The sequence below is a fragment of the Sturnus vulgaris genome, chromosome 3, assembly GCF_052056855.1.
Source record: "Sturnus vulgaris isolate bStuVul1 chromosome 3, bStuVul1.hap1, whole genome shotgun sequence".
Lineage (NCBI taxonomy): Eukaryota > Metazoa > Chordata > Aves > Passeriformes > Sturnidae > Sturnus > Sturnus vulgaris.
This window is the reverse complement of record NC_142245.1, coordinates 97,135,587-97,159,970: the sequence shown is the minus strand read 5'-3', so window position 1 is coordinate 97,159,970 and position 24,384 is coordinate 97,135,587. Positions and strand designations below refer to the sequence as shown.

The following is a 24,384-nucleotide window of genomic DNA, read 5'->3' as shown; positions in this document are numbered from 1 at the left end:
CCTCTCAAGATATCCAGAAACAAATCTAAAATTTCAAACAATAAAAGGTAACTTGAATTTCATAAGCAGGAACTGTAATAACAAGTGTTCATCAATAAAAATGAATGGAAAAAGTTCAAAAATGCAAAAGGCAATATGGCTGGCAGTCACTGAGATCTGAGATCTGCATTTTCATCCTCCTCTTGACAAATTCTGCCCTAAACAAAAGTACACAAAACGCAGGATAAAAGCACAAAAAGAAAGGATAGTTAATATAAAATAGCTGCAGTGAGTGAGAGCAAAGGGCCGTCTGACCAGTTTTTGACAGTGACTGCTAAAGCAAGTTTAGGGATCCACCATAAGAGAGCAAATATAGTTCTACTAGCATTTTCCCACTTTCTGAGAACAGCTCACTTAGGGATGCTAAGACTGTATATACAGTTCTTCATTTAACAGCCTTCTATGCAGCCTTCATCCAAATGGGTCTGATTTCCCTTTGATATTTTTGGCATGCAACAGACAATAAGCTATAAAAGTACGTTCCAGAGCTCTCATATGCTCAGTTAAAAGGTATTATCGTTTACTCTACAGGCTTTGGCTGGTGTTTTTACTGCCTACTCCTAATCCTTGTTATGACTACTAGACAATAATTTTTTCATGAGCTGTATGGAGCAGGTGAACAAGAACTTAAACACCTTCTCCATATCTCTCCTTAGGAATCTCTTTTTGAAGACATGGAGTCCAAGGCTGTTTAACTGAGCTTAGGCTGCGTTCCTGAGGAGTGTGAAATGCAGAGGATCAACACCAGCATGTTCTGGGAAAGGTTACATGGCTTCCTCAGTTATGTGTTACTTGTCTTTTCCTGTTTGGGATCTTAAAGCAATACTCAATGAATAAGTACACCATCTTCCACTCTTGTTTAAGAAAGCCTTTGAGAGTCATTTTGATACAAAAGAAATTACAATTTTGTGCCTCTTGTCTACTGTGACCTCATTTTCTCTGTACCTTTGGCAATATATGAAAATTGCAATAATAATAAATATGCTCTCCTCAAAAGTCTTCCAAAAGGCTGCTTTTTCAGCCTGATCTCAGTATTTGACTACTTCCAGTTGACACCTCAATGGTCTTTTTTCTAAAAGATGACATTTCTGTATTGCTTTTCCTTTCACTGTGCCAAGTCTCCAATACCTGAATGGATATGGTAAGATCAGTGCTTTCTGTAAATTGTTTGTGATATGAGAAAAGTCAGCATCAGTGTGTTCTTACTTTTCTTCTAAAATATTTCATTTATGCAGTCCATCCACCTGAGTTTTCTAAACGAATTCATTAACTTTTACAAGTTAATTCTATTCCAAAGCCTTCAAAATGAAAGCAAAAGAAAGCATGTAAGTTGGAGTTTGAGTGATTGGTGTCTGGAATTCTCATCCACTGGTGTAGTCCTTAGCAATCCTGCACTTTCCACTGACAAACAGTGGAAATTTATTATATTTAATTTATTTATATTAATTATTATTAATTATATTAATAAAATATTTAATTTTTTTCTTTTCTTTTTTCTTTTCTTTTTAAAGAAATGATGAAATAAGTATTTTTCTCTAATATAAATTTACAGCTAGTCTGATCCTGAACTGCATATACATCTATTTGCATATTTATGCATTTGAATCATAAATTAGCCTGTTTGTGCAGAGGTTGTTGGCTGGTGCTATTTGAGTTTGATCCTCCAGAGGCACATTATTAAAAGTTTAGGTGAAGACACATTAACATTGATTTTCTTTCAGTTCTGCTGAGACATACAGCAATAATTAACATCCATTCATCAACTCTGGCACCTATCACAGTACAAGGATAGTGCAGAAGCAAAACTTATTTTAAAAAATAATTTTTGTATTTTAAAGTCAACATGAAAGGTGTATTTTTGGTCTTTCTTTTTACCATAAGACTACAGGATTTACATTTCTTTTTAATAAATTGTTAAATATCTCAAAGCCAGTTAAGGCCTTAAAAATATTACCGAACCTCACAGATTCTATATAATTAACATTCAACCATGCCTCTGGAAAAAAAAAGAGCTTTAAAATAGTGTTTATAATATTGAAGAAAAGCATATAAATATAAATATATATAATATGCAAGAATGGGTTCTTGCATATTATGTTTGCTGTCTTTTAGGTACTGACCCTGTGGCATTTCTGCCTGACCTTCTTGAACTTTCCAAGAATTTTATTCCTGCAGATGTCATCAGAGACTTCATAAGTGCATCTTCCATCTTCCCTGGGGAAGTGGAAAGAAGCTATGGGATAATTTGCTAAAATGCTTAGTGTCTGAAGGACACAGATATAAACTGAAGAGAGAAAATACTTTTTCTCAGGTTTTATTTTCCCTATGTATTTAAATACATAAGGAAAATAAAATTTGTTTTTTATCCTATTCATGTGTTAATTATTGACAAATTAAATGTTAACATAATAAATATATAAAGTTTAACTGCACTCAATGATTTTAGAGGTCTTTTCCAACCTCAACAAGTCTATGATTTTAGGTGACAGAGCTACTTTAAACTGTGAATGGAAACTACTGTCTCATTCTTCCCTAAGTTTTTTTCCTTAACTGAAGGGAGGAGGCAAAAAAAAGTGTATCTAGTTGTCACAAATATTATATCTAAGAGCCAAATCAATGTAGAAAAAGCTCAGGGTAACTGAAGCATTTTCTATCCATTTTTCTGTTCAAACTTTAAACCCTAAATAGTGATAGATTAACTTCCAGACATGATATGTCACTTTAAAATAGAAAATGCATTTTTATAAAGCATAAGAAAATGAAATATTTAAACAAATGTTCACACACAAAAAAATTCCATCTTATCTGATATACCAAGAAAATCTAAAAATAATGTTGCAGATAGAGCAAAACTGGAGTTTTGTATTTACAGGGTCCAGGGATCTTTAGGTGAATTGTCTCCTTTGGACACTATCTTTTAAGTAAGGAATCAAGAAAAAGTTAGAAAGACTCTAAACAAATTGCTCAGCTGGAGAGAGGTATGCAGGAACCAGGATCAAGAGAAAATATCTAAAATAATGGTTCATATATCTGTAATGTGCATATGAAACATGAATGATGGCAGTTGGATGACCATGCAACTTTGAACAGTGGGCTCCTATGGATAGAGGTTTTAGAAGACTCATAGCCCTAGGACACAATAAATACGTTTTGATTTGAAAGTAACTACCTAAAATACTAGAAATCAGTTTCTTCCTGATGAGAATGAATGCATGCATTTTGACTGCCTGTAAAACGTGACTTGCTGCCCACAGATTTGGTGTAGACCCTTGGTCAGCTTTACCAAGTGAGTTTTCGTCTACCTGTCTTTATATATATAGTGGATTAACATATATATGTTAATCCACTAGTACTATATTAAACATGCATAAAGAACACAAATTGACCAAACAGTGGCTGCACAAAATTAATGCAATGCAAACAGCAACATAATAACATGTGAAACCATTGATTTTTAATGATTATCAAATTGATGCTAGCTAACCTAGAGAGCATACAAGAAATTGCAAACAAGGATAGACATGAGAGAGAAACCTTACTCACTTAGAGGAAAAATGGAAGGCCAAACCTCAGCTGAAGTTAAAATTGCCTAGTGACACAAGGTGTAACAAGAAGAAATTCTGTCAGTTTGCTCACAGAAAAAGGTTCAGAGCAAAAAGTTCAGAGGAAATGTGGCATTGTTGACAAAAGGGAGGAGACAGCCCAATGATGGATGACACAGATAAAGCTGAAGCACTTGATGCCTTTCCCACCTCCCTACTTCAGTCCCTATAGGAAAAGCCTGAGACCAGACTGCTGCATCGAGCCAGTCAAGCTTGTGAAGGAGAAGAGCAGTCAAGAGTGGAATTGTTTCAGGCTAGGGGCTACTTGAAGGATCCTGATGTACTAAAATCCCTGGACCTGGATGAGATTCATCTGAAACTGCTGAAGCAGATAGCTGAGGTGACTGTAAAGCTGCTTCTTACCTGTGGCCAAAAAAATGAGGCAATCTGGAAAAGTCCCTTACAAATGAAAAAAAAAAAAAGAAAATATTATGCCAAGCATTATAAATGATAGGAGGAGCCATCTGGGAGTTGCAGGCTGTTCAGTCCCTAAAAACAGATTCTTAGAGGATTTTTCTAAACAATTGTGCTGGCTGTAGCTTGGATAGAGGTGGGTTTTTTCCAGAGTAGCTGGTGTTGGGCTGTGCTTTTTATTTGTGACCAAAAGAGTGTTGATAACAGAAGGGTGTTTTTGTTACAGCTGAGCAGTGTTTGCACAGCAGCAAGGTATTTTCTGCAGTTCTCCCCACCCTACCAGTGAGGAGGCTGGGGGTACACAAGAAGTTGAGACACGGCCAGGGCAGCTGATCCCGACCAAATGGACATCCCACACCATATGGTGTGATGTTCAGCATATATAGATGGAGGAGAGGTTGGTGAGTGGCTCCCTGCTGACTACGTGACTCCCTTGACTAGTCAGGGACTGACTAGGCATTGCTCAGTTGGTGATGAGCAACTCTTTTCACTTGCATGACTTGTCTTTCTTGGGTTTTATTTTCTCTCTTTGTTATTTTTCCTTTTTCCTTGCTATTACTGTTGTTGTTTTTATTTTTATTAAACTGTCTTCATCTCAACCAACAGGTTTTCTTACTTTTTACTCCTCTTATTCTCTTCCCCATCCTGCATTAAGTGAATGACTGCATGGTGTTTACTTACTGTCTGAGGTTAAACATTGAAGGGCAAGTAATAAAGGTTTACTAAGGACTAATCATGCTTATTATCTCAATTATGTTCAGTGATAAAGTGACTATAAATATGAGTGAAGGGGTAATAGTGGATGTAACACAACTTTGCTGAGGCTTTGGAAATCACTCAGAGAAAAAATATCTCTCTAACCTGCAAGTTAAAGAAGAATGGGTTGTACGAATGCACTTTTAAGTATGCATAATATTGGCTGGACTTCTGTGCTCAGAGGGTAGGAATCAGGCATGTGATGTCCAGTGAACCTGCTAATGAGCACAAGACCTAGTGGGGTGACAATGGCTCCACAACTGTTTGGTATCTTTGTAAACTTCAATGATGAGACAAGACTTCTCAGTAAATCTACAGAAGATATTAAATTTGGTTCACACAATAAATAGAATAAAGCTTCTGTTGATCTTAAGATGCTGGAGAACTGATCCAAAAGGATGCCCATGCAGCTGACATGAAAAATTCAAAATTGTTTCCAGAGCAGAATAAATCAATGCAGCTCTGAGATGACCAGGTGGCTGTGGAAGTGTAGCAAATCCCTGGCGGAATCTAAGGCCCCCTCATCTCATAGGAGGCAAACTACATTCTGGGTTAAGTTAGGAGAATTTTCACTACTAGAAAGGATCAGAGGAACTTATTATTCACTTCTACTGCATGCTGCCACATCTCAGCTATTGCATCCAGCTTTTAGTCTCCCTATTCAGGGCTGATGTGGAGGAACTGGAAAGGGTCTGTCAGAAAGGACGTCTCCTATGAAGACAGGCAGAGAGCTAGGGTTGTTCAGTGTGGAGGAGAATTTGGGGAGATCTCAGTGTGGCCACCCAGTACCGTAAGAGAGCTTATAAGAGAGAAGGGAGAGGGGGACTTTTCATATGGGCAGATAGTGACAGGACGAGGGGGAATGGCTTTAAATTGAAAGAGGCCAGGTTTAAATTAGATATTAGGAAGAAAACCTTTACCTCAGGGTGGTGAGGCAATGGAGCAGGTTGCCCGGAGAACTTGTAGATGCCCCATTCCTGGAAGTGCTTGGGGCCAGGTCAGATGCAGCCCTGAGCAACCTGGTCTAGAGGATGACATCCCTGCCCACAGCAGGGGCACTTGAACTAGATGATCTTTAAGGTCCTTTGCAACCCAAACCATTCTATGATTCATTCTATACCTGGGCTTGTTGACAGGTAACAACCACAAACTACAGGTTGGGAGGTTCAAACAGGGCATTATGAATACATTTTTCACCACTGGAATTCTGGAAAATGGAAGTTTAGCACAGCACTATTATACAGAGGAGTTGTGAATTCTCTTCTCATGAAGGTTTTTAGGATTTTATACTCCTGCTTTTAGTAGGAGATTGCCTGAAATAATTTAAAAATCCTTCCAATGACTCCCTTGTTCTGATTCTAATTTCCTGCTTCCTAATGCACTGGAGTTTTATACTGTTTCCATGTTGTTACGAATGAAGAAAATGTACTTTGATTTATATCTATGCAGGCAGTGTTGTAGTCTGGGATTTTGGAGGTCAACATTTATTTTGAAGAAACAGGAAAAAGTGATGAAGAAGTTAGAGCTGATTTGCTATTTATCTTAGTAAAGTGGTGTGTATTACTGCTAGAAAGACTGACATGAATTTAGGTAAGAAAGTAGTCTTTGCTTCCTTCAGTTCAGGGATCAGGATCACCTTGGTACAACTATCTAGTAACCAGAAGAGCTATGGATGTTCTCATCAGTTAGATCTCAGTAAGTAGAAACTGTCAAATAGTAGACTGCAGAGAAGTGTTCTATATTACCAGCCACTACAAGAACACTTTGAGTTATAAATATCCATAAGCTTTAATGGAGAAGAGAACTGTGCCTGTCAGCAGAAAAAATATACTATCAACCTGTGATGCCCTACACAAATAATGTCAAACTTGGGGCACGATGCAGATTAAGGTGCACTTTAAGCCATCTACTAAATGGCATATTAGCTGGAAACTGGATTTTACCATCAATGAAACATAATTTAATATATCTGAAGGCCAGTATTGGTTCACCTATCTCAGCTGCAATTGCAGTGAAGAAAAAAAGTCCTTCTGACTGTAAGAATGTACTCTCTTTTCTATTACTGATCTCAACAGTGAGTTTTGATCCTGATTGTATTCCATGGCAGTATCTTGAAAGGAAAATATTTTTAGCCTTGAACAGAAGAATACTCCCTGCTTCTCTGAGTATAATACCACCATATCTCAATGGAGGATGAGCAATGCTTTCATAACTTGCTACCTTAGAGTAGAAGAAGATGTATCTAACTTGACATGAACATCTGATAGAAAATGTTAATCTGGGATTATCTACCCAGGTAGATAATCCAGGTTTATGATATTACAATCTAATCTAATCTAATCTAGTCTAATCTAATCTAATTTCTGCTGTTATTTTGACATTTGGCCTTTATCAAGATACTGGCCTTGCTCACCTGTGTTAGGTTTACCCTACCTTAGTATTGTAAATAGGCTAACAAGGCCTATTCACTTTTTATAACACCTTGAGAACTATAGAAACCAAACCCAAAATATTTTAATAGGGCATAAAACATAAAAGGGAGTGTGAAGACAATCTTTGAAAATTCAGTCTTAAGATTTTTAATGATTTCCATGACTGTTCATGATAGAGAGTTTCTTTGATTGCAAGCACTTTTGCTTTTGGTTGATATGTTCACCCTAGACTCAGACATTCAAAGACTCCCCAAAATCTGAGGCCTAAAGACAGGAATGAAAGAATAAAACAAAGGACATATGACTTAGAGGATACAAGGACAAAGTTAAGAAATTGCAGAGAAAATTGCCAATAATGAGAGTGGAGTTATGCAGAGTTTGGAAGTCAGGAATGAGGATAATGAGAGATTAATGAATAGATCATAAAAGAGGTTGTCCATAATGTAGATGATTACTAGACCAGCATTTTGGATGAAATTGATAAAGAAAAAACAAGGAAGGCCAGTGATGAAGCATGCAACTGAAGCAACTGAAGATAAAGTTTAGACCATATTTTGCATGGATACCAAAGAAAATCAACTAATTTTAAAATAGTGAAATTAAGGAAATAAAAGGAATTAGAGAATTTTAAAAAGAAAAATATGTAGGGAGAGAAAAGGGAGAATATCTGTGTTGTATACGCTTACAGAAAATTGAAGAAAAATTAATAGAGAGCTTGGACGAATGCTCAAGTCAAGAGTACAGCTCAAGAAGACAGGCAGATTGTCCTATTGCCACTAGGCTCTTATTTTCTAGCCAACAATGTACTGCCTCTTGATTACATCCTGAAGAAATTCCACATGTACACAACAAAAACTGGTTCAATATCTGGAGAATGCTTACAGAAATTCTTCAGATGGCATTCCAGATCTGTGCCTACAGATTAGATTCCCAGTTGTCTCACCAAACTGCAATTATATGTCGTATATAACATATTGAACAATAGAAAATACATATAGTAAACATTCTAAATGTAATGCATATATTATACAAGTTAATAATATGAGATTGTATAAAAATAAATATATATATGTCATAGCATACATAGAGTATGTAGTTCTTCATACATGGAGTATGTATATAGAGTTAAATTAAATACATGAAGTTATGTTAGTCCTAAATTAAAAACACACATATGAAGAAAAAGTATGTTGGAAAGTTTTTTACAGCATATCAGGATGAAAATGTGTCAAATGCAGCCTTTGAGATCTTTGTGTAACAGTCGAGGTGTGGCAGTTAAGGTGGTGTCAGTTATGTAGGCTGCATGATAACACGGTTTTAATGGAAAAAGTTATGGACATGAAGAGATCCTGGAGTATATGGCTTTATGTGGCAAGATTTTTGATAGCAGAGTGGCTACAGGGGCCACTTCTGGGAGAAGCTGCCAGAAGCTTTTCCCATATACAAAGAGCCAATGCCAGCTGTCTCCAAGAAGGACCCACCACACCGGCAGAGGCTGAGCCCATCAGTAGCAGTGGCAGCACCTCTGAGATAACATAGATAAGACGTGGGGAAAACTGCTTCACAACAGCAACCAAAGAGAGGACTGAGAGCATGTAAGAGAAATAATCCTGCAGGGATTATTATCCAAGGGCAGTGCAGACGTTCCCCTGCAGCCCTGGTGCAGCCCATGGTGAGGCAGCTGTGTCCCTGCAGCCCTTGGAGGTCCCTGGTGGAGCAGAGATCCACCTGCAGCCTGTGCAGGAGCCCATGGGAAACCCACGCTGGAGCAGGCTTCTGACAGGACCTGTGACCCATGGAGAGAGGAAGCCTCTCTGGAGCAGGTTTGCCATCAGGGTTTGTGACCCTGTGGGGCACCTATGCTGATGCAGTTTCTTCCTGAAGTAATTCACCTTGTGGAAGGGACATGCACTGGAACAGTTTGTGAAGACCTATAACCCATGGGAGGACTTATCCTGGGGGACTTTGCTGTAGCAGGGACCCCACACTGCAGCAAGGAGAGAGTGCAAGGAAGAAGGAGCAGCACACACAGCTGTAATTAATTGACCACAACCCCCATTCCCCATTCACCTGCACCACTTGGGGGAAGGAAGTAGAGAAATCTGAGTGAAACTGAGCCCAGAAAGAAGAGGGATGAGAGGGGAAGGTGCTTTTAGATTTGGTTTTATTCCTCCTTATCCTACTTCACTGTTAATTGTTGATAATTGTTGATAAACTAAATTAATTTCTCCAAGTCAAGTCTGTTTTGCCCATTACAGTGATCTCCCTATCCTTATTTCACCCCACAAGTCTTTTATTTCATTTTCTTCTCCCCAGTCCACAGTCCAGTTGAGAGGTTTGGTGGGCCTGTGGTAGCTAGACAAGGTCAACTTACCAGAGATACCAATGAGTTTTCTTATTTATTGTGAGTAAAAATAGGATGTGACTTTTGGGGTTTTTGTAAGTAATCCCTTGAACTGTTTTTCTCCTTTGCATTCTATTGGTTATAAAAGAAGACCAATTCAGCTCCAGGCTTCCAATGCTCTTTCCTTACTCCAACACATCTGTCATCTTCGTAGGGACAGATATAGTGTGCACAAGGGTAGGTAACAGCAGAGACCATTATTGGCACTTTGTCAGGGTTTTACATAAGAACACAGGAATCCTCTTGCTAAAACAAGGTCCATTATTCAGACTCTGAGGGCTAGCAACAAGCTTCCCACAGGAAAATGCGTGATGCAAACCATGGGGAAAATGCTTCATTAAATGGCTCATGCCTATTCCCTAAGTCTGTGATTTCCTTAAGGCCTGAAATGTGAATTTTGATCTCCTTTTCAAAAATTCAATTGTTGTTAGTAAATATTCTGAGACTAGATTTTCTTTTCCTGCTAGGCATATAAATATCTAACTACCATCTAAAACTTGCTCAACTATAACCTTCAACAACATTTTGTGACATTGATGAAAATTAAAGGCTTGTTATAGAGTGAATGTTTTGTTTTAGTAGTATGAAATTTCCCCCCTTTTGAATTCATTGAATATTTCTGTCCTCATGCTAGAAAACAAAAATTACAGTCACAAAGGGCTTCATGGATATTGGGAGGTATTCCTGCATTTGGAACTGACTTAGAGATGAATGGTAGTCTAAAAAAAAAAGCTACAGGCTTTTCTACAGTTATCTATTTTCCCATTTAACTTCCAGTAACAAAGAGAAAAGGAGTACAAATTATACTGTACCACAGCAGAATGATCAGTGACAAATGTCTGTCAGTAAGATTACCATTGCAGATAGAATATGTAAACATACGTTTCAAAAGCAATTTTTCCTTATGCATTCTGTCTCATCACAAAGATGCCAACTGGATAGACTTATTTTGCACATAAGATGAGCATATTTAATAAAATGAGAGTGAGGGAATGATAACATTTTATTATCTTGTTTTAGAACACTTTCTTCAGTCCATTTTTTCTGTGGAAATAGATGAAGCACAGTTAATCAAGGTCTGTCACTGGGTTCCAGTGGTGACTTTGTACACTGCAAAATAAAAAGGACAAGTGTAACATAAAAGGAAGGCACATATGGAGTTGCTTGTGGTTTCTTACAGACTTCAAATAAAGAACAGATTTTTATAGACTTTTAATACAGAGAAACTCAAAATCACACTATTTTGTCTCTTCAGTTGTTTCTGAAAGCAAAGAAAAATATTACTGTGCACATGGTGTGGCAAGTCCTTCAGCAAGGAAGATCCCCCTACTACAAGAATCAGTACCATGGAGTCACCCAGACAAGATTATATTGTCCTGTTTTCTAATACCTTTAATCCTTTGAAATACTGTAGAACTAATTCAGGTTCATAATTTCCTTCATGTTTGGTTATTATAGCATGCCTATTAGTTTGTACTTGCCCTTGCAAAGCTGTACCAGCACAATGAATAAACCCCACTGCAATAAGACAGTCATAAACTTGAGCCCAGAAGACTTATACTGATGGAAATCCAACTTTTCTTTTACTTTAGAGGTTTAGCTTAATTACTATTTACTAATTACCTAGAAAACAATTTCAATGCTGTACGTGTGTAAGTTGTTCTTGAGTAGTATACAGGTAGCTTTATTAAGTTAATTTTCTAGATTTCCTCAGTGAACTATGGAAAGAGCGAAGATGGGACAAATCATTCTTTAGAGGTGCCTAAGAAAGGAGTTTAAGAATAGGGATATACTTCCCTCGGAAGCACTGCTTTGTGTCTATTAAGACAGAATCTACTCTAGACTAGCAAAGTGGCTAAACTTCTATATACGTTTTTTTAAAAATCTGAATCAAACCCTAGGTATGGTACTGTACAGACTTTTCTGAAGAATGTTAAACAGAATCCAGAAGTCTTCATGAACTGAATTATTCCCCAAATCGCTATTTTCTCTACAGTATTTTGGTAATATATTTTTCCTATGACATATAGTATGACTAAAAAATAAGGGATTTTCTGGTTTGTCTCATCTAATCTGTTTCTTTCCGATATTTTCTTTGAATCTGATATCTCCCCTTTTCTTAGCCTACTTTTCTTATTTGAGTTAATATAATGTTCTGCATCTTGAAGTCTCTGAATAGTTTAACAGAAGTTGGAATGCTCTGATTTTTTCTGCAAAGTTCATACTTAGATGTGGATGGGCTGGCATCTTTAACACCACTCGTTGTGTAACTAATTACGTTGGCCCTTATTGTGAATTTCCTGATTTCCTTCTGGTATAAATTCACTCATTTTAACAATGCACAGAAGTGCAAGCTCATTGCTGTTAATAGAAGTCTGTGCTGTTCACAAAAACAGGATTAATAATATGTAAATTCTGAATATTCTATAGTATGAAGTGTTAAAGTAAACATGTGATTTCAATATGACAGGATTTAAACCTTTAAACCTAGGTGATTATTTTTCCTGATTAGCAAGTTGAAAATTCTTTTCTATTTAGACTATAAGGCTTTTGTCTTACTATTCTTTCTTTGGTGGCAGTCTGTTTCACTGAAATGCATTAAAAGTTAAAATTAAATAAATCTGCATTAGCTAAACAGGAAGTTATCTATGGAATAGCAAAGCTAGACAGAGAGGACCTTCTTTATGTTCTGGTGCAAGGTGAAGAACCCCCTGTGCTTAACTGACCGGGAAAGAGCTTATGCAATTTTCTATGGATGGTTAATTTTTTTTTCCTTGGAAAAGACTCCCTATTTTTAAGAGGACAAAAGATTCCTATTGATTATAGTATTAACCAATGGTGAGGAAGAAGTTTGCCCCCCTGCTGCTGACTTTAGCTGAGAAGTCAATCATGACTGCTACAGCTGAATCTGGAGAAAAACTACAAAGCATTTTTACTGGCTGAAAAATGGAAACTGGAGGAAAAGGATTATTTCTTATTGGGGCCAGTAAGCAAGTAGTAATGAATCTTTATTTAGGAAACGTCCTGTTTCTTAGTATTTCATTACATGGCACAATCTATTCAAATTCCAGCTTTCAGATGCAATATGCTGTGTGTCAGTACATGCACTGTTCAGAGATGAGGCCAGGTGTTGCAGAAATAGAGTGCTACCATAAACAAGCAACACGTCTCAGTTGTACACAGACTTTCTGTGTGATTTACTGTCTTTAAGCTTGCCACTTACTGATCTCTGAACACTAGTCAATAAGCGTAATGACTGGTACAAAATGAGATGAAACTGCTTAAGAAAAGGCAGGTCAAGCATGAACACAACTGGATGAGTTTGAGTCATTGCCAGCTATCCAGGTATTTGTTATCAGGTTACAGCTTTCTTGAGCACAATGGCAGGAATAAGCCAAAAGGGAAAACATAAGAGGTCAAATAGTTACTTGAGAGATGAATTTAGTGCACTCATTTCACTTTTCAGGTTTTAATGAAACTTACATTTCATTTGAATATTTCACAGCTATCTGAACAACATGTAATTGCATTTGAAACATATTAAAGACTGTTAGTCTTTGAAGCAGGCTTTATAAGAATAGGATCACAGGCCTGAAAAGGCCCTCAAGAGGACACCTTTTTCCATATCCCAGCTCTAAAGCAAACTGAACTATGCTTATATCCACCTGACTGATGTTTGTTCTAAAAACTTCAGGAGATGGAGCCTTTACAATCTCCCATGGCATTATCTTCCCGGTTCTCTCTATTCTTAGCACTGGAATTTGCTTCCTAACACCTAACTTTTCTTTAACTTAACTCATCTACTGATGATACAGACAACAAATTACTCCTTTCCTTTGTGTGTCAGCTTTTCATATATTTGGAGTCTACTGTAATACCTTAGCTTTAATTACGTGCTGAGAACCTTTAGGCTCCAAGAGAAATATCTGACCACCTGTAAAGGCAGTGAGTTTATTTAACAGAAACAAATGTGTGATCCAGAAAACAAGAATCTTGATTAAGTGGTTACCTTAACTGATTAGGTTCACTGGTAAGCCTGCCAGTCTGTCCTTAGAAGGTCCAGGATCATGAACACTTCTTTGTAATTCTCTTCTTCCTCCAATATTAATGAATCTGAATTCTTTAGCCAATTTTTTCTGTATTTATAAGGCCTAATGTTTGGGAAAGAGGCTGTGTTAACTGTGAAATATTCCTCTGTTAAGCAATATTTGTCACCATAGCTAAATATACAGCTATGTGTAAGCCAGACTAATCCACTCACAGAATCTAAACGAAAATGAAAAAAGAGTACATATTCATTTTCCCCCTTACATCCTACCTTACACTGACAGCCTCTACATTACTTTCTCCATTAATTTTATTGCAAATCTGTTAAATATCTGAGTCTCTTCTGCCTAAGTCAGGAGCTTATGATAGTTAGTCTAAGGTTTAGACCTGTAATCCCCCTTCTTACTGGCTGCATGACCTTGCAAGCTGGTACAATAAGCCAGCACATTTCAGTATCTCATGTATTCATTTTCATAATAAAGTAGAAAAAGTTTCTCCTTGCATTTTTCAAAGGTGTTTTGAAGCTGCTACAGCACCTACTTGCTGAATTTAAGAGAATGCTTTTGTGGTTTTGTCCTTCTTTATCACTGTTTCACAAAAATGCTGTGAGCAAAATTTTTAAGACACTATTTTTACCTTGGATATCAAGTTTTCTACCAACCCTGCTGCACTCACACCCTCCCCCAAGGTAACAGTACTGACTAACCTATCTTTGAACAGTCTTGAAAGGATCTTGTTGCTTAGACTTGCAAGGCCAAGTGGACTTGGTTGTCTAGGCACCTTGTATAGTGCCTGTTCTTCACCCTCCAGTAATTTCTTACAAAATATTTAAACAGCATGCCAGGTGTCATATAAATACTTAAAAAAAACTGATGATAGTACTATATTGCCATAAGTTTAATAGTTTTGTGGTTCTAGACATCATTCTAACAGAATTTTACTACCAAATGTACCTTAAAAAGCTGTTCTGAATTTTAAAAATAATTTTGGTTTTAATGAAACATTCAGAGGAAATGTTTCAGCCCATCAGGCTAAACTATGAAGACTGGAAGCCCAACAAGGATTTAGTTGATTACATTCAGCCACATACTGTTAGCAATGACTGACGTAGACATGGTATTAAAAATGTGCTAAAGCTGCATGAGAGACTTGTGTCTCAGAGAGGCCAGTGAAGGTGACATTGAAGAGGAAGTGTGTTACCTGATCAACGTGGTGAGGTGGATAAAGTCTACTTGAAACATTCAAGGAAGTCTTTGGATCCTATGATGTGGGTTCTTACAGGAACTTTAACATCTGTTGGAAGGACACTGTGGTGAGAAGAAAGCTATCCAGGAGGTTTCTGGATTGTATTTGAGGTAAACTCGTGATACAGACATGGAAGGGCCAACAAGGAGACTCTGGCATTCACTAGCTAGCAACAGCTCTTTGGGAATATGATAATCAATAGAAACCATGGCTGTAATAACCACAAAACAGTAGAGTTCAGAATCCTGAGGAGGCAGAGGATACACTTTAGAAGGGCAGACTTCAGCTTAGCTGGGGAGTTGAAAGGTAGGATTGCATGGGAGGCAGGTCTGACAAGCAAATGAGTTCAGGGAATTGAGCAAGTCTGTAAGGATATCACCTTTCAAGCCTATGAATATTCATGGTGACAGTCAGGAAATCAAGTACATTTATCAACAGATCAACTCAAGACAGAGATCCACCAGAAAAGGCAGCATAAAGCAGATGGAAGCCAGGATAGGCTTCAAAGGAGGAATTTCTGAAACACTGCATTAGCTTGTAATGATTGTGGCAGGGAAAAGGGAAACCAAAGCTCAAATGGAATCAAGACTTGCCAGCGACATCAAGGCAACAAGAAGAGCTTGTACATTACTAAAAAAAGCTTGAAAAAGGAAAATGTATGTACTGATTGCTGAATGAAAAGGATGATTCAGCAACAGTGGCCACTGTAAGGCTGAAGTGCCCAGGGCCTTGTTCTTTGAGACCTGTGTGCAAGAAGAGAGGGGAATAGCAGCACTGGATAAGGATCAAGTCAGAGACTACTTATGAGAACTCAACTCATAAATGCTCATGGACCTAACAAGCTGTATCAAAACTTTATAAAGGTTCCAAAAGAAAAACCCAGGGAACTAAAGGCTGCTCAACCTTATTTCAATCCCTGGCAAATGCCCAGAGTAAATACTCTAGGAACATATTTCTGGGAACCTGGAACAATGTGAGGAACAGTGTGATGGACAATATTTTCATCAGGTTTCCAGATGAAACTCATATGGAGGCTACAGTTCAAGGACTTGAGGGGCAGGCTGCTGTTGGGAGGAACCTATGGGATGAATGGACAACAGGATCAGGGAACAAAAGCCTTTCAAGAAGAGATAGAAGGAAATAGAATTTCCTGGAGAAGATACAGTTTTGACAGGACCAGCAGCCTTCTAATACCTAGGAGGAGGTTATGGAAAGGACATTGCAGGTTTTCCAGTGATGCATGTCAGGAGAACTAGAAACAATAGACATGAATGAGAAAAAGAATGTTTCCAGCTGGGTATAATCCATGAGGACACCTAAGAAGTGAAGTAAGTTACCTAGAGAGGGTACACAGACTCTACTTTGAGGTTTTCAAGACCAGGTTGTATAAATCTCTATGCAACTCTGTTTAGAGCAAGATTTTGCCCTAAATCTTTCCTGAGGTTCCTTCCAACCTGAAGTACCTTACGTCACTATTAAAAGAAAAAAAACCAACCTTTTATTTCTGAAACAAGTAGAAACTTGTTTTGTGTAGTCCTTTTCATGTGAAAGAATGCTTCACTGGTGCTGTTTTCCAAAAGTGCATAATGCCCTGATGTTTCCAACCATTTTAACACATCAGAACCATCTAGATTGTAAGAATGGAAGTTTAAACTTCCCAGGCTTGATGATGGAGTATTTGACTGTTATCTGTGTCTATTTCTAAAATAAGCCCTTTTTAACTTCTGCAGTTGTGAGTCACAGATTTAATGGAACTACAATACAAATGTTGTACATGTCTTAACTACACGAAGAACATAAAGAACATGAAGAACATGATGCTATTTTTAGCAGTTTCATGAACACTTGAAGCTTTGTTTATGAGCATTCTGGATTGTATTCTGAATTGATACGTTACTATAGTGTTTTCTACAGTGCTATTTAATACCATTTGTTCTCAAGAACGTATTAGTACATATGACATATTTTGTCTTTTGGCCATTGCTTAAAACACAATTTTTAATACTGTGTCTATGTCAGTCATTACCAACAGTATGTTTGGTGAATGGAATCAGCTAAATCCTTGCTGGGCCTCCAGTCTTGATAGTTTAGCTTGATGGGCCAATAGCTTTCTATCATGCAGATTCATTTCTTTTAAAAACCCTATTTGCAAACACTATAGCATTGCTAGCATTTCTTGTTATATGTTGTGAGTCAGAAGAGATTTTATTCTTATGTGGAATTTCTCGGATTATATGCATTCCCAGTGTTTCTATTGTTTCTGCAAAATTCAGCTCACATCTTCTGGTTGAGACTAAGACTGGCTACATATTTCCACATCTCATATGAAGCATATTGTTGGCATCACTGATGGTCTTATACTGTATATATTAATTAGTATACTTTAATCCCAAATTCCTTTAGGATGAGGTTTAGGGTTGTTGTTTGTTTTCTTTCCCCTTTCTGAACACCATATTTATCTCTGACATGGAAAGAGGGAACTTGTACAGTTTCATTCAACACCATAAACTGCATGGGAAAGTCTTTGTTCTGGCTGTGCGACTATACTCCTATACATGAACATGAATATTCTCCTAGTCAACTGAGCATTAGCTGCCTGACTGTGATTTCTCTGGAGATTAAGCATTTTGATGTGGTGTGACAAGTCTATAGAAAAACTCAGTTTATCCCACTGAGATATGCTGGTGCTCTGAGGCACAGAGGGAAGCAAACATTTGTCTCTCATATGGTCTGTACCATTTTTTTAACCTTGCTGACAAATACATGAGACATAGGCCATTTGTCTTAGTTTTCCTTTTTTCTCCTGGCTCAACACTGCACTCATTCAGTGTTCCCTAACTTTTAACTCAGAAGGTCTTGTTGGCTATATACGTCAATAAATAAAATAGGGCTAAGGGCTGTTTTCTGGCTGTGAGGCGAAATGGCACACAATGCTGCAGGCAAACTACATAACACTTGGCCTTGAGTGTCACCTCAAGGGGACAAAGTGTCTGAAATAATGTGAGGGTCATATTGCAGCTTTTAACAGGGGGTTTTTCTACTATGAAACGGAGAGAATTTGCTGCGTGCTGCATGTGGCAGGAGGTAGGTGTCAAGGTCCAAAACCTTCAGAGACAGTTTCAGAGAAACTATCAAGGGCGATAGTGTGTATTGGAAGTGATTCCTGACAAATGCTATCCCCATGCCTGGGCATTGTCTGGCAGGGTGCTAGTTAGCACCAGGCAAACTGAGGAGAATGAAGTCTGCTAGCCGTCAAGCAGTGAGATAACCAGTGGTCCAGTGCTGGAATTCAAGCTCTGTTTACATAGCATTATGGTTATACAGGCTCAGTGCAAATGCAAATGCATGCTCAGACATTGTGTCTCTGTATTTGCATAGGTACATCCACGTTGAAGCCTTTTGTATAGCCTCTGCCCCTCCTCGTTGTTTGCCGTGTTTGGGACTTCTCAAGGAAGTACCGTCACCTTTTCTGTAAAGATTTCAATGAGATGCAGTCCGAATCTTGTCCCAAGAAATTCTCAAAAGTTGTGACATATTTAGGCAGTGTAAACCTCAGGGAACCAGAGAGGGAAAGGGAAAATAACTGTATGGATACTGTTTCCTAGATCAAAAATGGCATCTAACCATGATGATATACATGTAAACTTTAAAAATGTTGAGGTTTCGTTTCATATGTAAACAGTGCATAGATTTATCTGTTGTATTACGGTACTTTGCAGAAAGAACTTAATGTGAATAGTTCAGATACTACAGATTTAATTAGCAGTGGAGAAAATTATGTCCTACACTAAAAGCAGATCACACAGCTATGAACAATTTCTGGAGGCTGTTAGGTTTTAAGTTCATTCTATGGAAGCCCTTCTGTTATCAGCTCTAAGCTTCTTTAAACAACAATAACAACCAGTTGTATAGTAGTGAGGAGCAGACAATTCCCTGATGCCATAGCACTTTTGCTAATGTTACTCCAAGCTGGGTAAATATAGTATTCCTGACACAGTAGAATAGATAGAGTTACAGATTAAACAGCTATAAACATATGAACTTAACATGTCACAGGGACAGGAATCCTTTATGTCACCCCATTTGCAGGCTCCATCAACCAAAACTAGCAGTGGATTAGCTGTAGAAGTTGAAGGGCAAAGGCTCAGGTTATCAGGAGGAACAAAAATAAGCATTGTTCTGATAATACTGGGTAATAGTAGATCTCAAAAACAATGCAACAGAAGTGGTTCTGGGTGGACAGACTAACATTTGAGGAAAACCAGAGGAAATATTTCAGGCATGAGTGAGTAGTGGAATTAAATCTTGGTTATGTTTCTCCAAATGGTATATTAAGCATATTTTGGACCTCCTGCTGCTGAAAATCAGCAGTGACTGAATACAGTGAACACTCTTCTGGAGTTCATTGATCCTGGGAAGAGAAGTCCTAAGGCAAATCCCAAGCAACATGTGTAGATTTGCTGTTTATGGGATGAGGTAAAACGGTAGAAGAAGGAAACTAGTGCATGTATTTGAGTTAGAAGAATTAGACACAGACTTCCCTGCCATGGCCTGCTGTGTAGTCTTTTACTTCTTATAGTGCAACTGCCTCTATTCCTTATTATTTTATCTAGGTTTATATTTCCAGATTGTATCTTCCTCTGAAGAAGGAATCTGTTACTAATATTGAACCTAGACACTAACAAGCACTAGCCCTTTTAGGGATTTCTTGAAATCAAATAATTCAACTTTGTGCATTCATCTTTGGGAAACAGGGAGGCTAAGAGGTGAAATGCCAAAAGGAAATCTACTTTAATTTTGTATTCTTGCTACTACCTGGGAAGAGAGATACCCCAAGAAACTATCCCTTGCCAAATTTTTTAGAAATTTTCTCTAAGCCTAGGGAACTAAGCCTAAGCTTTTGGGCTTCTCTGACTGTGATGCTTCACTCATCATTAAGTATAATACATGCCACTTGTCAGGGAGGTAAGAAGCAGGCAACCAAGAGCTTAAAACAAAGGGATGTAGTGCTTTTACATTCATTTTTTCCCACCTATAAATTTTCCTTTGATTTCATTTAATTTAGTAAACCTGGCAAGTTGCTGCCAGGTGGATCTCCTACACAAGTCTGTCTTGAGATTTCATTATCCTTTTTATTTCTAGCATCATTATTCAGACATCTCTGTTTTCTCTAGCTAATTAGCCCGCTGTTTAAGAGGTGCACATTTCTTAACATATGGTACACAGTTGCACTGCATGTGTGCTGTATTTTCATTTTCTAGTTTGAATCTTATATTTCTGATACAGTATGTCAGAAATATCAGATGCCCATCTTACAGAACAGCACTTACAGCTTCTCATTGAAATGTACCCTAATTATACTTCCGAAATCCTTACATCCCCATGTTTTCAATTAAGACATCACAGCCATTACAGTACTGTGACAACAGATTGTGATTTAAAGATGATAGTATCTGGAGGTCAGAATTTAGCAGGAAATAAAAGCCACGGGAATTAAGTGTTTAAAATAATTAAGATTAAAAAAATGTACCTTTCCAATTCAGTGGAGAAAACTTAAACCCCATACAAAAATCCTCCACATGGCGTGATACTGTCTCTTTGAGACACTGGCATTGCATGCAGCTGTTATAAATCTTCTTCCTGTGTAAGACTGCAGAGGGAGGACCTGACTGGCAACACAAAGGAAGGAGCAGGTCTGTTCGCCTGTCTGGGAGAGGCAGAGCGAGAGGAGCGGGTGGAGGGGGAGCGAGGCGCGCACACACGCGCAGCTGAATACAGAAAGATTCACTCCTTCTGCACAGCCCACAGACCATCTATGCCTAAGTGATTCTGGTCCACCATTTGCATGATATATTAGCCTTTCAAGCTGTCTTGTGGTATTATCTGAGAGACTATAGCTTTTGCTTTTAGCCAAGCTCATCTGCAATTGGTTTTATCTCCAGCAGGTCTCCATTTCTAGCTAATATTAACCTTATTGCAAGAAAAACAGTATACTTAGAGCTGTGCACATGCTGAAAATACACCAGGACACTCTAAGGGCTGAATTAAACAGCTACAGTTACATAAAATTAAATTTCTGCATCGTTTACCGTACTGGCAAAAATACATTTTTTTGCTTTAAAAAAAAAAATACAAAACCAAAACAACCAAACATTTCAGCTTTATACAACATGACTGTGAAATTAATAAAAAATAATAAATTAATTCTGGAATAAGCGTGTTCATATGGTTGTTACACTCATATAACCATATCAGCATCACTGTGCTGGTATAATTGATAATATGTGCTGTACTTACTAGCTCTCAGTTCCCTTGAGCTGCAGAGATGCAGATGTAACCTTAAATTCTCTCTAAAGCAAATCCTGCAGATGCTTTCTACCTCCCTCATCCTCCCTCAAAAAAGCCTTCAACTGCCTCTATAGGATTAGCTTTCTTCTGTACCTACCCCCTCCATACCGCGTCAAGCCTCAATCGCTGTCAGTCATCTGGTTACTTCCCAGCTCCTCCAGACATCCCCTCCAGCCAACGCACACATCCCTGCAAGCTCCTGCCTCAATCATGAATTGACAGCTGCGAGACAGGTAGTATGAGCATCATATCCAAGAGATGAACGAACATTTTCAGCAGAAGCAAGCACCTATCCACTAATACACCACTTCCCTAACAAAAAGGAAAATAACATCATGGGTTTTTTTCTTCTCGTGTAGCTAGCTTTGTCATCATGCAACTGAATACAACAGAATTTTAAGATTTCGAGTAGTTTTGTGACAGCGAGTGTAACCACAAAATATATAAATATCTGTGAGATGTACAGCTATTTCTAACATCTGGGTCAGACATGAATGCTTCTGTGTTCCTATATCAAAGATGCAGCATGATAGCAGATTTGTTTAACATCAAGACTATACTGCATAGTGAGAGTAAGAATTATACAAAAATGGCTGCAAACATTTTCCAGCCTGTGGGTAGAGAACAGGGCACCTAAAGAGCTGGACTACTTTTCAGTAGTAGTCAGAGGCTGCAACTGCTATTGACTTGTGCTTGGCTCATTTAAAATGCAAGCCTTATTTAGATGCTTAATATAGATTTAGGCGTCTGAGTGTAAACACTTGATTAAAAATATTGGCCTTGCTTTACAAATAAAGGTCAAAAGAAACATATTACTGAGCACTGGAAAGCAAGACTAAGACAAGGAATAAAGACAAAAAGAGTTCCAAGGATTTGCAGAGGACAAAAGAAGGGAGGCACTTTGATGCTATTTATTATTTTTATTATTAGTTAATTTCAATTTCATTCATTGAAATTATATAACTCTTGTACAGCCATTGCTACTCTCCCTCTTGTTTTTATTATCCCTTACTTTTCTTTGCACCATTCAGCCTGAATGAGAGCAGAAAATTCTGTGTAGAAATCCTGAGAGACAGTCTTTTCACATGAAACTTTCATCCAAATTTTTGTAGATACCAAAGGGTGAACCTTTAATTGGGCAAGGAAGAAACTTACGGATACCTAGCTAAAGCTGTACATTTTCAGATGTTCGCCTATCATAACGATGTCCTGCTGCCACACTTTCTACTTTTTAGCCATCCAGCATGAAAATAATAAAACAGAGCCACTAGCAACCACCAAAAGAACAAATGCTTTTATTTATTATTCACCTGGATGTAGGATTTCAGTCAGACTTCTAAAGCACGTATGTGTAAATGCTGTCTGTGTGGCAGTTATTCAAGCTTCCTTTGAATTCCGTCCATCCATTTAGTCATCCCTGCCAAGTCAGTCTCTATTACCCGTACCTACTAAGATGTGTTTTAATGGTGAAAGTAACAGGTTGACTTAATAAGAATGCTGGCAGTGACACCAAGGAATGCTGGGACTTTACTAATCTGAAAAATAATGACCTGATGGGAGCTTTGTTCCTCTTTCTCATGGGTCCCTGCTAGAAACAGCCAAATAATTATAAAAAGAAGCCAACTCAATAAACACAGTGGGAAGTACTGTGGATGTTATTATAGAAATGCATTATAGATATTTTTCAGCTTTGATTTTTTGGATATGAATTTACTAAAACTTTTCATGCTGTTTGGAATTTTTTTATTTTAAATTTTTTATCACTACTTCAATTTGTATTATTAAAGATTTTTTAAAAACTCAGACAAATACTAAAGCAACCTCCACCTGAATCGAACAGGCGAAATACTGTATGAGTCATATTTATGAAGCACTTTTAGTTGCACCAAAAAGAAAGTTCAGATACATTTTGTATTTGATTCCATACATATGGACATTTTCAGGGTAGATTTATTTCCCTTACACTAGGGACAATCTATTTTAAGCAAAGGCCAGACTCAGATTTATGTGGCTTCTAGAGGCAGTGGAGGCCACAGCTCCTATGGTGTGTCTATGGCTGTGCTCACTGGGATTAGGGAAAACCTGGATGCCAGACTGAAAGAGCAGTTGGGTCAGGTGTAATACTGCGTAAACACGTGGCTTTTGTATAATATTCCAGTAGTATTTATTCACAACCCTAATTTCAAATAGAAATGATTCATGAAATGTTCACCAAACGGATACATCTTCTTGACTTTGACTGAAATCTGTTTTCCTAACAGCACATGACCACAGCACTATTTGTCTTGCTCTCAAAAGAGCACTGTGCCTATGGTGCAAAACATATTGCCATAAAAACAGTCTGTTCTCTGTTATCTATTCAGTGAAATGGCATATGTGCCAGAGGAGAGAGGGATGGACATGAAGGATTTTGCCCCCTTAAGCCCATCATAGTGAAGAAAAAAGAATAGAGGTGCTCTTCCATCCTGACTATACATTTGGTTGACAGTTTCTCTTCTGTTTCATGGCAGCATATCTGTCATAGATATAAGCAGCCTCAGCTAAGTCAGTCAAAACAGAAAGCTTCTAGCCATCTAAATAAAATAGACCTGCAATAAAGCACTGATAAAAGAAAAAAAAAAAGTAATAGATGTACATAAAAAATGTAGTTCTCGCAGGATCTGGCTTTTTTACATAAAGGTGAATTTTAATCCAGTGGCCAATTCCCTTAGAAGTCTTTGTCACAGCCTGTAGCATTTCTTTGGAAAAGTTTTCACTAGAAAAGTAGGTTAAAGGAAAAAAAACCCAGAGCCATTTTAATTATCAGAATGAAAATCAGTAACAGGAACAATTTGAGTTTACTACCAAGATGAGAGTTGATTGTGATTAACTCCATAGTTTCTGGGGTGTTTGATCTAAACAGTTTCATGCTACATATATATTTTTGCCATTATACTGACTACACAGCTATAATACTATGTTAATTGAAAGGAGAACTCACAATTCTAACATGACAAAATATTTTAGCAAATTGAGGCACTGAAAACTGAGGGTGGCCTGCCACATGTTCAGAGGGAAATTTGTGTGCTCAAACAGTAGTTGACACTGCATTTACTGG

General features: G+C 37.8%; 1 long non-coding RNA gene across 4 annotated transcripts in view; it reads right to left on the bottom strand.

The window, feature by feature from the left end:
• The window catches only part of LOC148224493 (uncharacterized), an 81,652-nt gene extending 59,986 nt beyond the window's left edge, over positions 1 to 21,666 (bottom strand). Inside the window, exons 1-3 of one of the 4 annotated variants that reach the window (XR_015802721.1) lie at positions 21,385 to 21,651; positions 20,470 to 20,646; positions 10,633 to 10,757 (exon numbers count right to left, since the gene is read on the bottom strand). This is a non-coding gene — a long non-coding RNA (uncharacterized LOC148224493). Of the gene's footprint in view, positions 1 to 10,632; positions 10,758 to 20,469; positions 20,647 to 21,384 lie in introns of those variants that run through there. The other 3 variants (XR_015802718.1, XR_015802719.1, XR_015802720.1) reach the window with 3 other exon arrangements.
• Between the last annotated feature and the right edge of the window lie 2,718 nt (positions 21,667 to 24,384).